We start from the raw sequence: 17,874 nt of genomic DNA, 5'->3' as shown, positions 1-17,874 counted from the left end.
GACTTATTAGATTAGATGAACGGACACCTCGACTCGACGACAGAAGTTCATGATGGCAATTGGACAAAATAAGAGTCGAACTTAGGAGATGACATGCCAATGGTGCCTATCAATAAGTTAGGCCAATACTTTGAAAGTGATGACTCTAATGCAGTCATTTCAATATCGTACCATCATAGGAAAGTGGAAGCTATCCTGGATGGTGGTGTGGGAGTGAGCATCATGACAAAACAATGTTGGGAAAAATGGGGAAGCCCGCTCATGGAGAAGAATTCTTTGATAGTCAAGTTGGTTGATGGAACCACTACAAGGCCAGTGGGTGTGGTGAAGGACTTAAGGGTCAAAACCTTTGGCGTCACCTACCACGTATGGTTTGTAGTTATGGATTTTAAGAACCCAATTGACTCTTATGACATCATTCTAGGAAGACCGTTCTTGAGATCAGCTGGAGTAGTGCATGATTGGTCACCTAACACATTATATCTCAGAAAGGATACTTTTGTGACAAAAGTGGACCTAACTACGTGGAAATCTCATCCACTAGGTGGCAACTTGTTTGCTGCCGAATCAAAAATGACTGCTTGGACAACAACTGTGAATCAGTTTGAAGCGACAAATGAGAGGAGAATGGGGGCTGATGCGGATGAAACATGGTACGTGCCTCTACCTAAACCCGAGTACTCACATAATTGGATGCATTTGCTTGCAACCATTGATATACTTGAAAAAAGAGGAACTCGCATATAAAGGATGAGAGCGGTTCAGAGGGTACAGTAGTCCCAATCCGCATGATCAGTCTCATTAAACATGACAAGAAGCTTAACATCCCATTACCAATCAATCCAAATCTTTAGCATGTTAAGCGACGAAATGTATTACCAACTCTTTTCTACACCACAACCAATATGAGTGATGACGGGGTGGCAACCGTGGAATCTAACCTTCAATAGTTACAATATGTACAAGCAACCACGGCCGATCATGAATTCATAGAGGATTGGGGTAGGAGGATGGAAGAGATCCTTATTCTAGAAAGATCCCTGAAGATAGAAGAGCCATCTTCAGAAGTGCGAGAGAAAAAAAAAATAAGGGTAAGAAAAGCATTCCGGATTTGTGAAAACCCAAGGAATCCATAAAAGTCTCACCAAGAAAACAACATGAATCACAGCCTGAACTAGCAACAAGGGGAATGTCATCATCTAATAAGAAATCTTGACCATCTATACTCGATCAAGCTTTGGATAAGTTGTTGGAAGAGGAAGATCACAAGAATGTCCCGGTACATTTCAAGTCTTATTCCATTCAAGACCGAGATATATTTTGTGAGAAAGCTAAGAGGATAGCAAACATATACGACGATGGAGTCTATGAAAGACTAGTAAAAGTTAGAGGTGAATTTAGCTAGGCTTAGAGAGACCCCTAAACCTGTCTTTGTGTCAGTGGACCTCACCAAGGAGGAAGAAAGCGATTTGATCGCTTTGCTTAAGGAGTACAAGGATTGTTTTGCCTGGTCTTATGAGGACATGAAGGGTGTGCCACCAAAAGTGGTGCAACACACAATTCCCATACGAGATGATGCAAAGCCAGTGCAACAATGACCTTATGACATGAATCCCAAATACGAGATGATATATGAAATCGATCATACTGAATGGGTGTCACCCATTGTAATCATGACAAAGAAGAATCGTAAAATATGAGTGTGTGTTGACCTCAAAAAGGTCAATGTAGCAATAGTTAAGGATCATTATCCCTTGCCATTCACTGAACATGTGCTCAAAAGAGTGGCAGGTCATGAGGCATACAGTTTTTTGGATGGATTCTCTGGATACAACCAAGTGTCCATCGATCCAAAGGATCAACACAAGATGGCCTTTGCCACAACTTGGAGTGTGTTTGCATATCGTAAGATGCCATTTGGCTTGACTAATGCCCCATCAACATTTCAAAGACTCATGAGTATGACTTTCAAGGAGTACTTGCATGTTTGGTTAGAAATCTTTTTAGATAATATATGCATATACTCTCCATGGCTAGAACACCCGAAATATCTACGAATGGTCTTTGAACGATGCAGATTGTATAGGATTTCACTTGACCCACTGAAATGCCAATTTTGGGTGAGACATGGTGTTATCCTAGGTCATGTGGTGTCCAAGAATGGGATTTCCACAAATTTCAACAAGATCAACTTGATCCTGGAATTACCCCCACCTACAAACTTCAAAGGTGTTCAGCGATTCACTGATGGTGGAAGCTAGTCGGGGTGACTGGAAGCATAAGCTTACAGCAGCCTTATGGGCTTATCGAACTACGTACAAGGTAGCAACACATTGTACACCCTTTACTCTTGCATTTGGTTTGGAGGCAGTCATGCCCATGGAATATCTAGTACCAAGTCTAAGGGTGGCAGTTTGTGAAACGTTGACAAAGAAATCCTTAACAGAAAGACTAGTGAATCTAGAGTAGCTCGAAGAGACTCAACTCCATGCAGCGTATGGAATGAAGGTGGAAAAACTACAACGTAAGAAGTGGTTTGACAGAAATCTTAAAAATAAGGACCTCAATAAAGGGGACTTGTGCCTCATACGGTGTTAGGAGCACAAAGAAAAAATTGAAATATCAGGGTATGGGACCCTACCAAGTGGTGGAAATCACACCACAAGGAGCAGTTAGGATTGCTACACTTGATGGAGTGGTAATGGAAGGTTACATCAATGGGAGCAAGGTCAAAAGGTTTTATGGACCTTTGACCTTGCAAACACTTCAAACAATCCACAACAATCAAAGGAGGAAAAAAAAGGAAAATTTGGCACAGCTACAAGCCTGCTAGGAAGAAAAAGAAAGGGAAATAAGGGAAAAGTCCAAGAGGATGACCTTATACAAGGGCACCCTTGAGGATGAGGACTTAGGGGATGTTGAACCACAGATTGAACCGGCTAGAATTCCCTCAACTTTGAGAATCACCAATGAAACTACCTTTGGGATGAATGCATTGATCGATCCAAGCACAAGCAATAACTTTATATCATTCGAGGCCTGGCAAACACTACCTAAAGGAAGCATGGTTCCGACCAATGCGATAGTCACAGCGATAAACAGCAATGGATAAAACCAATAGGCCATGTAACATTGGATATAGTAATTGCTAAACATGTGTTGCAGGTACGCTTTTATGTATTGCCTATAGGTACAATGGAAGAGCATCTGGTCCTTGGATGTACGTGGTGCTATTTGACAAACTGTCAAATTGATTGGCACAAGCAATAGGCTAAAATGGTATACAAAGGCATGCTACTCAAATAACATTACTACAAGAAGGGACATCAATGCAGTCTTCAATGCAGAGTGGTGATGATTCCACTACTAAAAAAGGTAAAGTTAAAACTTCCCTACCACAGGACACCTTATCAAAAAAAACCTCTCCACCTCCAAACACTACACCTACATCCTCATCTACACAACCCCGTGGCCCATAACCTTGTCCATGACCAATGCCTTGTTTGCGTAACTCCACATTAGAAGAACTCGGAGCTCATTTTGGGGCCCTATAAGAAATTCACTATTTTCTTATTTATCTTGCTCTTAAACTACATAAAATAGTCACAACAGGTCCAGCACTGTCAATTTAAGGCAATAAATATACTATTGCTTACAAGCAACGAGGTCTTATCATTAAAAGCTTCGACAAGATACCTTTTTCATAGGTTTGGCTCACATGTGTGAACGATTCTTCTGTCAGTATTACATAACTAATCTCTTTCATTTTGAATTTAAAAATGTTTAGTGCCTTCTTCAACTCTCAAACAAAACAATATATAGTAAGAAAGAATACATTGCATTGCTGCAAAACATGGCAGAAGGAGAAACTAGTAAGAAATGACTCCATCATTTCCATGTCGACTTGGAACAACACTATGCACCAATATTGAAGCACCAAAAGAGTATGCACCAAAGCATTGAGCAAAGAGACATGATGTAGAAAGGAGGTTTGTAGCATATAGACTTGTGGTGTGATGGAAGCATCTACCCAACATGCGTAATTGGAAATTTAACACCTCCATTCTCCAATCCAGCAACTCTATTGAAGTTTGTAAGCGATGGAATAAATGAATTGTATGGATACGTCTCAGCTCAATGCAATAATGCAAATATGTACAAGAGTTTATATCTACAAGAGGAGGCGATCAAAAGGCAAGACAAGATAGAGTGTGTGGCATTGAAGCAACTTCTGGAAAGTGAGAAGGAAGAACATAAAAAGACAAAGGCGATGCTACTGAAAGCAAGGAGAAAAAACACTGTATTAGGAGAGAGACTACGGAAGAGAAAAATCTGCAACATTGCAGAGTTAAAGGCTGGCTTTGGAGGATGTAAGCGTAGAATTCAAAAAGCAAGGTATGGCGATATCTTACTATTAACTTCCATTAATGAGCATCTACAAATGTAAGTATTTGCATGTTTATTTCTTTATTGTATCCAAATTGTTTAAACGAAAGAGGAAGCTCCAAAATTTATGACTTCATAGATAAATATATCCATTCTATATATATTTAAAAATGAAAAATTGTAGATGTGTTTCCTTCTTATTGCAGGGAAATTTTAATGCTTGATGAAGTAAATGAAAATTCCAATCTTGTTCCAGTGAAGCAAATAAAAGATTTAGTCTTTGAAGTTGTTGTGAAGAACTAGATGAAAAAAAGTTTAAAAAGGTGAAACGTGATGCTGTCAAAAAGTTTATATCAGAAAGTAGAATTGATGTTGAGAAGATTCAAGAGGCTCTTGATATGAGTGGGGTGAGCAAAAAAGGATATGCTTCAATTTTTAACATCGTTTCTTCTACTCTCAAAGATAAACGGATAAAATGTGTATTGTTACCCACCCCAGCAGCAGTGTGGCACCAAAGAGGTCTTCTAAATCAGGAAATAGATGACTTCATTGGACAATATTTACATATAGAAAATGTATATGAAGGGGCCAAGGGAAGGACTATATATGATCCTTTCAATAATATTTTTGTGGAGCTGCAACAATTACAGAGAAGAATGGTGGAGTTTTATAACATTACACTTGAGGAATGTAAAGGAGCTTTAAAGTTTGTTGTTAAGCTTGACGAATGTGAAATTGTAAAGGAAAAGAAGATAGAAAGAGTGACTATTACCTTGATGAATCGGGCACTTGATCCATCAATCACAAAGACCAATTCGAAGTACTTTAGCGTCCAATCATAAAAACATGTATGGTGGTTGGGATCATTTGAGGTATGTATTTTTTGATTTTCGTGTTAGTATTTGTTGAATATATATGTATAATTTTTAATAAACTTCTACCATATCATTCTATTAAAATGGCAGGTGAAGACAGAGGACCATGAAACACTTAACTGGGTTTTTCACCAGACAGATATACCATCAACTATAAGGAGTCAAATTTTAGGGGGACATCTTCATGTTCCAGGCAAAGGTGATTTCCAAGTATAATGGCATATGGCCGGTGATCTTAAGACATTGAAGTGTATGTATAATATCAGTAAGGGGGTAACTCCAAATCTCCTTGCTTGTATTGTAAACAACCAGCCCATGTCTTGGATTTCAAATGGTGGAGAAGAGCACCCAATAGGGACAAGGAAGATCCAAATTTTAATGCAGTTCTTGATATTCCATTATGCAATGTTCACATTTGCACATTGCATGCATTGTGTAGAATTATTGAGAAACTTGTTTTTCTATATATTGGATTTGCCTGGAAACTTCGGCCTAAGGTGAAAAGAAAAGAGGCAGTACAATCATTGGAAGCAGTATTATCAGATATTGGTTTACATGGTGGAGATGTTCATATAACAAAAGATCTTAAGAAATCTACAAATGGTAAGGAAGTACCTATCAAGCCATCAATTGGTGGAGTAAAGGCACGAAGGTTTTTGTCACATCCACAAAATATAACAAGAAAACAGGGTAGACAATCACAATATGTATCTAGAGTAAAATACAATGTGTGGAAGCAAGTCCACAATGCAGTAAAAGATCATCAGGCAGATGGGATGGCACGAGATGTGAAGGCTCAGGTGTGGAAATCGTTGGACAAGCTATTTGTTTATTGTGACAAAGTTTCATGGAACAAGAATGATCAACAGGCATTTGAGGAAGAGGTTAAGAATTTCGGAAAGGCAATGAAAGAAGCATGGACAACCTGCAACATTACCCATTACATGGTGACAACACTAACTTCACCCCAATTTTTCAATTTATAGAACAAAATAATTTGAATTTTCTGTGTTTTTTAATGCTAGACTCTTTCTGTGTCAAAACAGCACATTATCTACAACCATCTTCCATTCTTTGTAAAAAAGTATGGATGCCCTGCAATCTAGTCGACACAAGGAATGGAAAAATCACACTACATGGCCCGTAATGCTTTCTTTAGACATAACATTTTGGAGGAAAACAAAAAGGCAACAGCTTAAAGGAAGTGTTTCAATGGTTTTATCGTGGTTTTATCGAGGCATACTTCAAAAGATCGAAACAAAGAGAAAGGTCAAAGCATCTCAAGTTAGGATAGCCTTTCAAGTAGCTCAGAAGCAGAGAAGACAAATAATTTTAGAGAGTTCAAATGCAGCAGAGAGACATGCTGAATGGAGAAAAACAAAGGTCTTTGTAGATCACAAATGGGTGGATAGAATACAAGTGTAAATATTGTGTATCCCATAATCTCAGAATTGAAAGCACTTCTCAGTTTTTGATGAATAGAAATACAAAATGTGTATTTACAATTTCTTTTGTGGTGGATATAAAAGATACAACATTGATAAATTATTGTTCTAAAGCTAAATATACAACAACAATGTTATTATAGATGATGGCCTTAGGGTTTCTCCCAAGGTCTGCCAATGGGAACCCTCCCTTTCACTTGACTTGAAGACTTCTTTTTCTTAAGTAAAACAGTAGAGCTCTGAGACCTTCCTTGTTCTAGTAATCCTAATAGTGCTGGCTCTCAATTCCGTATAAGCTTGTGCTTGCCATAAGGCTCAAGCATCAGAGGATCCTTTACACTAGCAGCGAGCGCATAGGCAGTATATGACAAAAAGTATCCTGCTTGTTTGTCGACCTCAATAAGTACATGAGACAAGTCACAAGAAATCAACAAAGTCTTGATTATTGACACCATATCTCCATCCGAAATCTAAATGGAACTATTTCTCTGGAGACTTTAATGAGTGAAGGTTTCGATGATGAGTCCAGAGAGTGGATAAACAAGGAAGGTCATAAGCCATGGCATCTAGAAAAATTTGCTAGAAAACGTGATATTAAGAAATCCTCATACAAAACAACCCCATATCGCATTTTACCTCCAAATCCTAAGATTTTCCTTTCTGAACTATTACACCTCCGGTCTCATCAATAAGAGCAAGTGCATGTGAGTGGCCAAACAAAGCAGTCTCAAATAACCATTCATTTGATAAAATTTGCGAGAAAATGCGATTTCGCCCATGTTTCATTCGAAAACACCCCATATCGCGTTTTCCCTCTAAAACCCACTTGTTTTGCTTTTGGCATTACTTCACCTTGTCGTTTGTCGACAACAAGAAGTATGTGAGATAGGTCATAATAAATCAACAAAGTCTTGACTGTTGACACCAAATCCCCATCAGAAATCATTATGGAACTATTTTTCTGGAGACTTTTTGAGTGAAGGTTTCGATGATGAGTCCAGAGAGTCGATAAACAAGGAAGAGCATAGACCATGGCATTTAGAAAATTTTTCTTGGAAAATGCGATATTAAGAGGTCCTCATATAAAACAACCCTATATCGCGTTTTACCTCTAAATCTATAGAATTTCCTTTCTAAACTATATAATCTCAGAATTCATCAACAGCATGTGAGTGTATTGTAGTTACTATCGATATAACCGAAACTTTATAAATTTTGTGTTCATTTATACAAGATCATACCAGACATCAAAGACTTTGTACAAATTAGTTCAACTTCAACATAGTGTTTGTGCTATATTTGATGACTAAATCCTATTACTCCCAGGGCCTGCCAATCAGAACTCTCTTTTTGATCTTCATTGGACTCTTTTTCTTCCTTATTGGCTTGATGTCGAATGTCTGTTTATCAATGCTTGCCTCTGTTGCTTGTCTGGGAGGGGTATCCTTGTCTTCAGCTATCTCCATGTGTTTTTCTTCTTGGATTGTGTCACCTGATGCAATCATGGTTGGCTCTTGAAACCTTATGAGCTTGTGTTTTCCATAGCCCTCTAGAAATTTGGGCTCCTTAACACCGCATGCTAATGCATACAAAGTGTAAGACAAAAAGTAAGAGGCCCTAGAGGCCTACTTATTTACATAATCCCTAAATATATCTATGGCAGACAACCTCTCTATCAAAATAATCTTTTCCTTTTGCCATGAAAGTTCATGTCCACCTAAAACCCTAGACAAACATTTAAAGAAGTAAACAATGGCTTCTCCATTGTTGCTCAACTCCCTATGGTAAATCAAGATCTTAGCACTGCCTAGATCATGAATATAATGAGCTAGGCTCGACAGTTTGCCAAACCCAGCCGGCCTGCTTCCACTTGTTCTCTGGAGGAATGTGTCCTCCTCAATTTGTAGCTCCCACATATCAAAAGATTGGAGTGAGACAATACACAACCTACAAAACATTTAAACACAAGATAAAGTATTCAATTTGAAGTAACAAGATCATACCTTCTCATTTTCATCAGCAACAAGTAGTTCATCTTTCCAAAGATTTATTCCTCTCCCCTCCAGTCTAGCATCTTCTTTAAGCTTTCCCTTGTATAGTGCTGAGAGATTCATAGCTTCCTGTGTGAGCTGGAAGGCAACCTCATCTGGTTCTTGGAACTTTTCAGCCTCTTTGAAATAAATAGTAAGGGCCTCTACAGGATCAAAAGTTGTTTCCAAAGCCAGTAGTGAATGGTCATCCTCTATGCCAACCTCCTTGTCAAGCGTTGAAGCCTGGGCAATAAGGGAAATGGCATAGTCCTCCCTTAAATTGAACATACACTCTATATCATGGAGGAAAACATAATCTTTACCACCAATCAAGACACCTGGAAGCATGGGCACTGCATAGTTGCTGCTCTGAACATCAAAATCTTCAATCGGCTGTGCTACCCTAAGAGTTTTAGTCCTCAGTTGAACAAGGTCAAGAGCAGCCACTTGTAGCCCCTCATCCTGGAGGTTGATATCTTCTTCCTGCTCTGCCATTTCTATTGCCATAGGAACATCCTCTTTTTCCTCTACTTCAGATGTGTCTTCTTCTTTAGCCTCCTACCCTTGTTCTTCTAGAGAGTCTTGACTAAAGACAATGTACATAAAGAATGCCATGGTTTCCTCAAGCACTCTACACTTTCTGGTGTGCAAGTTACAGTTGAATTTATATTCCTCAGGCAGGCTATTAAATCTTCTATTCACATGGTACCTCAGCCTATCAATGGAAACAATATGATTTATATGCATAAAAACGTTTTCACCTTCCACAATTCTTCCTACCTCTATCAGTTGTTTGAAGGTATCCCAATGGTTTGAAAGAAAATCTATGTGCTGCTCCAGTACAGAGCTCATAGTGAACTCCCTGTTGAAAATACTGTGGTAGATGTGGAAGTTCCTCTGAGCCTTGCATTTGTGAAGAAACTCAAATAGGAGCAAATCTGGAAATTTGTCCTCTTCTTGTTCCTTTTGTTTTGAGAGGGAAGACTCAGCTTTCTGCTCCATTCTCTTCCTTTTGCCTGAACCAAAATTTATATATCATGAAGTCTATATGCTGACATGCAATCAGGGAATGTATAGGATATCACCAAACAAATCCCCTCATGAGCACTCATGACTCACCTGGTGATTGCTATGGTCTAATTATAGCAACAGAAAAGTCTAGCTTCCTCTTGAAAGGAGGGGCCTGAGAGTCAACTGTTCCAAAGCAAGAACTTTTCTCATCATCAAGGAAGAATTCCCCAGGGCAAAAAAAATCAAAACAATGATGAAGAAATGAAAACCAAAAGGGACACAGGAATTTGCAGGAAAATGCGATGTATGGCCGTTTGGAAAATGTGAAGCACTCTCCTTGCATTTTGTTGCAAATTTTCCATTTCTCTTGATATCAATTTCCAATCAAATGCTAGGATAATCTCACAAATTCCTAAACAGTAGGCATCTGTGAGATGATCCTAGCATCAGGGAAGAATTCCACATGGCCAAAGAAAGTAAAACAATGAGGAAGGAGTGAAAACCAAAAGGACACAGGACTTTGCAGGAAAACGCGATGTAGGGCCATTTGGAAAATGTAAAGCACTCTCCTTGCATTTTGTTGCAAATTTTCCATTTCTACTGATATTCATCTCACAGATTCCTGGATAGTAGGATATGATATGCAAAGGGAAGGGTGGAGCTAAGTGATGCTTTTCATGAGGAATGTGTCAAGAAAAGGATTTTGCAAAAAAATGTGATATGGGTTAATTAGAGATAGGTAAAGCACTAAGCACTCTCCTTGCATTTTGTTGCAAACTTTGAGGTTCTATTCATATCCATCTCAAATCAAATCCTAGGCTGATCTACCAGATTCTTGGATAATAAGATTTGGATATGTAGCAAGAAGAGTGGAGCTAAATGAAGATATTCATAGGAATGTGTCTGGGAAGGGAATCTGCAGCAAAATGTGATATGGGGTGATTAGAGATAAGTAAACCGCTCTCCTCGCATATTGTTGCAAATATCTAGGATGTGCTATGAGATTATTGGATAGTAGGATTGGTACATCTGACCAGAAATGCTTGAGCTTGGTGGAAATGTGGGATATGGGATGTGGTGGATGGGAATTACCTAGATATCTGGACATCAAGAAGTCTATGGATGGAAGAAATATATATCAAAAAACATTGAAAAGAATCTAGAACTCTGACCTTCCTTTTCCTTTTCCATGGTGTTGGAGTTGCACTAGTGAATCTCCTGCTCTCTCCCAAACTTGAGCTACACCCTTGGTAACCTGGAGATCAAGAAGTGTTAGTAGTCTTCAGGTGTTGCAGTCTGGATGGAGTGTGTTGGGTAGGAAGGGATCAGAGAGGGAAGGAAAAGGATGATGGGAGGGTGCTGACAGGGATGAAAGAAGTCAGGGGATGGAAGAGTGGTTATGGACTTCATTATGAAATCATGATTGGCACAAGTTCCAAGGCAAAAAGTGTCCCATCCACACGTGCAAAAAAACAACTCCATTCCACACGTGTGGGATTTAGTAGTTGCCTTGATTGTATTTTGCACTAATCTTTTCCCTCTTGTTTAACCTCTCCTGCCTCTGCCCTCCCATCTCAGCTCTCTTGCCTCTGTACAAGTTCATCCCCAGCATCATCAGCATCCTCACCAGCAACACAGGTTCATTCCCAACACAGGGTGCTCATCAGCAGCACAGCACACCCACAGATAGCTTCCAAGTCAGTAGGACTCTCTATATCCTTATCTTCTTGTTTAATAGTATAACTCACATACCCTTGGGATGTGATGTAGCTTAGATATTAGGATAAATATTTTAGGCAATCCTTAGCTTTTTCCACTTCATGGCACAAGCAAGAAGACTTTTGAATTGGGTTGGTTGAGTGAAAGATTGATCATCTTTATAGATTTACAAATGTTTGCAAATCTAAAAGTGTGATAATTGCATTGAAGGTCAAAATTTCATTTATGGGTCTTCCTTCAGTCTGTGCACTCTTCTTGCCTTCCATAGACTCAATCCATCTTGCATCAAGTTGCAAACATAGTGAAATGACTGAAGGCATGTTCCAGCATGCTGCCTCATGAATTTGCAGGAAAACGCGAGGTGAAGGCTTTAGGAATTTTAAACAGCCAAAATCGCATTTTGTTGCAAATATTGAACTATTCCTTCATCCACCCCTATTATTGTGGTCTTGTGTCTTTCCAAGGTGTCCATGGTTGTACTCTACTTGCATAGACTTAATCCATATTGTATCTAGTTGTAAAGACAGAGAAATCACTGTGGGAATGTACCAGCATGTTACTTCAGGCTTTTGCAGAAAAATGCGAGAGTGAGCTGTTAGGAATTTCAAACTGTCGAAATCACATTTTGTTGCAAATTCATTAATGTTGCTTCATCCACCCTATCATTGTCTTTTTCTGTCATTTCATGTTCTCCATGGCTGTAATTTCTTTTCATCGAATTTTTCCTTATGGCAGATTGTCAAAGTGATGGCAAGTACCAAGTCCACTGCAAGGATTGCTGGCAAAGGACCAGGGCTTGCAGCAGCAGTAGCTGGGGCAGGTACCAAGAAATTAAGTGTGCCTTTAGAGGGAAGAGGTGCACATGGCAGGAAGGGGAAGCCAATGAGCCTACTCCAGCAAAAGGCCTGTTGGTGAAACTGAAAGGAAAGCAAAGAATGGACACAAACTCAGAATACTTGCATTACTTGGTTGTAGAATGAAGAAGAGTGAGGTCCTTAAGTAGGCACCTCATACATGCTCACTGACATCACTGATGACCTCAGAGCTCCATAATCATCTCCTCAATCTGCTCCTAGATTCTCTCAATCATCCTATGTGGCTCTCCACCACCTAACTGTGCTTGTGGGCACCTAACTGTGCCTCTAGCACTCACACATAGAAACATAAGGTGTGCCTGAGGCATACACTTGAGATATCCCAACAAACCCCCCTTCAAGGAAATGCCTCAGGCTATGTCAAGGATACATCTAGTCTCATAGTTTCTCATGCCATCTCATGGTGGTCAAGGATAAATCTATGGCTAGGTTCTCATGCTAGCAAGAGTTCCCTTGGGTGTAAGGTAAACAAAAAAGGGATACAGAAAGACCTTCCAATGGTTATCTCCCCTGCATGTACATGCACACAATGTCTGCAGGAGGTACCATGGAACAAAACATACAGATGGCCTACATCATAAGGTGACTAGAGGTGTTTACAAAACACACAAAACACAATAGTTTATTTTCATTCATTTTGGACGACTATCCAGGCTGAGTACCTTGACATAAAAAGAGAGATCTGGAGCATACATAGAGATGTGTTTTTAAAATGCATAATCTTCAAAGGATGCCTCATCTTGTGGAGGCTCATTAACTGTAAGTGCATTTTCTGTCTTTTCTTTGGCTCTGCAAAACTTCTCATTATGGTTGTTCTTGCCACAGTGCTTGCATGGATTAATTTTGAAGCAGTCCTTTGAAAGGTGATTTGTCTTTCCACAGTGATTGCAAGGGGTATACTTGCCCTTCTGGAATTGTACAGCATAAGCAGAGTCATTGCCTTTCCTGAGCTCCATATGCCTTTCTTCTTCTTGGAGAGCAGAGATAATACCTTCAAGATTAGGATTAGGAAGATTTTTCAAAGTGCTAACAATGTGATCATAATCTTCAGGCATACTCTTAAGTAACACTGCCATAGCATCATCTGGAGTAATAGGAGAGTTGATAGAAGCTAATTGAGTCATAAGACTCTGCATATAGTTGACATGAGCTGCTAAAGTAGTACCACTAGCCATCTTCAATTCAAAGAAAGAGATTTTAAGTGATAGTTTAGAGATGTGAGAGCTAGCACCAAAAATCATGTCAAGCTTCTGCCAAGCTTCCGAAGGAGACTCCAAGTCAGAGATATGGTGAATATAATCATCTCCTAAAGCAAGAGCAATGATACCATATGCTTTTTCTTCTCTAGCTGGATCCCTTGCCAGTCGTGTCGGAGTTGAGGATTCTCCAGCATTGGAGGCCGTAGAAGTAGCGGTAGGAGTAGGTTTGACAAGTCCCCATAAGTTCTCCCTCATCAATGCAAATTTCACCTTCATCTGCCATGTGTGGAAGCCCTTTCCATTGAACTTCTTGAGATTAAATAGGGTAGCCCTGAGAGGGTCTAACCCAGATATTGGGTAGTGTCTATCTCTCTTACAAGGCAAAAATAACTGAAAAAACTTCCAAAATATGAGCACTTGATGTAGCAAAGACTAGTGACCAATATTCAATCAATGATGCTTCTTCTTACATGCTTCATAGAAGTGGGTGAAATAAATACTTTCCAATCAAAACCAGGTCTAGTAATTCAAAACAAAACTGAAGCCACACTTATACTGAAGTTATTGAAAGCTTCAAAAAAACCAGAAATGCTAGAGTAGCATTTTATCTAGCATCATCTTCAAAAACTTGTCCAAAACTGTCAAAACTGAAAAGCTGAACTTGGAGGGCTTGTAGCTCACTCTTCAAAGCAAAGAAAAAGGGGGTTTCTGAGGCAAAAGAGAGCTGGTATACCATAGAAGGTCCTCTGGGAAGAAGAGGTGCAAAAATGCATCAGGTCACCCTGTCTTGCTTCTTCAAAGTCGACTGGTTTTTCTTTGATTTCTCCTTGAATATGCAGCCATTGCTGCTCAGATTTCAACACAGGATAGCTCTAGGATGGACTAACTCCCCCTGAAAGGAATTAGAGAAAGATGAAGTGTGCTGGGAGAAAACGCAGAAGGAACAGTCGACGACTTTCGTGCAATGGTGACGAAACGGGCACGCCTTTCTTCAATTCCTCTCAGCCAGAAGTTTGCCCTTTTGAGATAGATCTCCAGCAGGAAGGACGTGGGAAATGGCTGAGAACCGGAGGAGAACAAGCTTAAGCAAGTTTGGGAAGAAAAGGGAGAGATGGTGAAGAAGAAGATGAAGAAGAAGATGGGGGGATCAAATGGCTCTGATACCATGTTGGTGAAACTGAAAGGAAAGCAAAGAATGGACACAAACTCAGAATACTTGCATTACTTGGTTGTAGAATGAAGAAGAGTGAGGTCCTTAAGTAGTCACCTCATGCATGCTCACTGACATCACTGATGACCTCAGAGCTCCACAATCATCTCCTCAATCTACTCCTAGATTCTCTCAATCATCCTATGTGGCTCTCCACCACCTAACTGTGCTTGTGGGCACCTAACTGTGCCTCTAGCACTCACACATAGAAACATAAGGTGTGCCTGAGGCATACACCTTGAGATATCCCAACAAGGCCAAGAGATTGAAGCATGGTGCAGGTGTGCTAAAGGAGATCAGGAAGCAACAGAAAGCTATAGTCTTTGCAATCCCCAAGGCACTTTTTCAGAGACTAGTGAGAGACATATGTGATGGTTGGCACCTTGGTTTCAGGTGGAACAGGACTGCCATTCTTTCCTTACAGGAATTGGTAGAGGATTACTTGGAGAAATATTTTGAAGATGCAATGCTTGTAGCAGCCCATGCTCATAGGGTAACTCTAATGGCCAAAGACTTCAACACTTTGTCCAGAGTGAGATGGAGGTATGACAAGCTAGTCCATCCTGTGGAATGGCAGGACATCAAGATGAGAGACATATTATTAATTCCACCTACAAGAAAGTCAAAGGTAGATGAGGTTAAGGTTGTTGAAGTAACCCACTCAAAGAACACCAGAGGGAAAGCTGCTTATGAGGAGTCATTGAAGCAGCAAATAAAAGAATCTAAATCTGTTATAGATCTAGAGAATATACAAAGGGAGCTGCAAATAGAGAGAAGGTTGCAGGAGCTAGGACCTAACATTGTTGTCCATATTGAGGATGAACTTTCAGTGAATGATTTTCACTTGACAAAACAATGCTTGGCAGCATTGGCTCATAAGAATGAGTATTGCTCAGATACTATCATTCTTGCAATGCTCTAGTAAGTGTCTATTATTTTACATTTGTTTGCAAAACAATCCTTCTTGTACCCCCTTTACACCCTACCCTAATTATTTTTTGGTCCAATGCATCATGATGAGAAGCTACCTTAACCACTCTGTATAGCACATAGTTCATATTATTGATCCTGCCATTTCCTCCAAGTTAAGAGATGCAAAGGAAACTCCCATGGATATTTCCAAGTGGTTCACATACTGCAATTTTGATGTTATTGATGTTTTGCTACTTCCATACCATAACAGGTATGTGGGTGACTGCTTCTTTTGGGATTCTCCTTTAAGATTGAGAACTCTTGTAGCCTTTGATTTCTTAATGCTTTTTTCCTTATGCAGTGACCACTGGAGTTTTGCTTCTATTGACATCCAGCGAAAGCAATGCTTTATATTCAACTCTCTTAAAAACACACACAGAGAGCTGAAATTGTAAGTGGTGTGTGTGCTTTTTTTAACTTCAAACTTCATTATTTTGATTTAATGCACACTAATTGAATTATATGTATTAGAAGGCTTCTAGATGCATTGGATCATTGTCCTCCTAATGTCAATCTTTTGGATTCGATGGAGCCAGTAAATTTAGAGGTAAAAAGTTGTTCCCTCTACTGATGTCTATTTCATGCTATGCCTTTGAACCTATTGAATAATTTTGTTTTGTTCAGATGTTAACAGTTTCTAACATATCTTTCCAACTATATAGACACCACAACAAGATGATTCAAGTAGTTACGGCTGGAGAGTGCTGATCAATGCCAAATATATACTTTCAAGCTATTTTGAGATAGGACAGCCAGAGCTTGTAAGAAAAAATAATTCTCATTTAGCTTCAAAATAATTGATATTGGTACAACGTGTTCTTAATCATCATATGCCATTGTAGATGAGAGAAGATAGCTTCAGCTCGAACTATGTATAAACACTATATTAGGGAATTTGGGAATTTTCACATAGTTTGGGAATTTCCAATATGGTTAAGATTTGTCCACATGGTCAAATCTTAACCCATTACTTGAAAGTGGAATCCATCATAAACACCGTCTTAGGGAATCCTCCCAAGTCCCAATTTCAAATGTGGGTTTAAGTTTTGGCCACATGGTCAAATCTTAACCCCTTACGTGAAGGTGGGACTTGGGAGATTCCCGAATTCTCCAATACAGTGTTTATATAGTTTTAGAGTTGATACAATTTGGAAGTTTTTGAAGTATGCCTCCCCCAAACCTATTGTACCAGCTACTGTCGAGTTGGGTGAGAGCTCTAAAGTCCGAGAAGGTGTTATACACCATGATGACATAGATGATGCTGATGTGGGGCCACAGGAACAAGGACCTAGTGCTGATGAGGAGAAGCCATAGGAAGAAGGACCTGCTGTTGATGTTGTTGAGGAGAAGACGGAGCAGCAACAAACAGATGCTCCAGGGGCAGTAGAGGAGACAATGCAGCAGCACCAAGAGACTGTACGGGACAGGATGGAGCAGCGAAAAACATATTCTCCAAAAAAAGATGATACGGAGAGCTTGGATCCTGTAGAGCACCCTCTAGATCAGGGTAGATAAATAGAAAATGGTTGTCAAGAATATGTTCTACATATACAATTAAACACTTCTGTACAAAATTTTACTTTATTGAATACAATACCTTTGTTTATGGAGTCTGTGTCATCTCAATTTTCAAATTTTCAATGTCTTTGCATTTTATTGAACTCTCTCTTCTTTTGAGCACCTGCAAAAAAGCAATATGAATCAATAGGGTAAAGTAAACTAATAGCAGTGCTTAATGAGACTAGGATAAGTCAGATGGTGTACCTTCTTATTGTTGTAGATAAATAAAAAGTCCTTTGAAATAGAACCTTCTGTCTCAAACAGAATGTCATTGCGCAATTGAGCTAGGGAGCAACATTGTCTTAATGAGATATTGACTAGCACATCACCATTCTCAACAACATCAATATCAAGAAGTTTATTTTCTGCACCAAAAGAATCTTCATCTTGATCCATTGGGACTAGTTTTGTGCCTAGCATTCGACTGCGCTTATAATAAAAAGAAAAAATAAAATTTTGTGATGCAACCATGTACTTCAGTTGCATAGAAGGTTGGACAACCTCACAAAACACTGAGCTACATTTCTTCTTATCCCAACCTTTATCCAAAAATTGTGGCATGCATGCCAGACTTGTTGCTTTAACTGTGAAC

The 17,874-nt window shown here is 39.4% G+C and overlaps 2 pseudogenes; both read left to right on the top strand.

The window, feature by feature from the left end:
* Positions 1 to 261: 261 nt before the first annotated feature.
* LOC147880228 (uncharacterized) lies at positions 262 to 6,686 on the top strand (annotated as a pseudogene).
* A 9,317-nt stretch (positions 6,687 to 16,003) lies between these two features.
* On the top strand, positions 16,004 to 17,237 carry LOC147880227 (uncharacterized; annotated as a pseudogene).
* Positions 17,238 to 17,874: the final 637 nt, after the last annotated feature.

Source organism: Dipteris shenzhenensis, chromosome 32 (assembly GCF_047967505.1).
Source record: "Dipteris shenzhenensis isolate YYH24624 ecotype China chromosome 32, Dip_SZ_1.0, whole genome shotgun sequence".
In the NCBI taxonomy this organism is placed as follows: domain Eukaryota; kingdom Viridiplantae; phylum Streptophyta; class Polypodiopsida; order Gleicheniales; family Dipteridaceae; genus Dipteris; species Dipteris shenzhenensis.
Note: the sequence above shows the minus strand (reverse complement) of the source record. Positions and strands in the feature narration are given on the sequence as shown.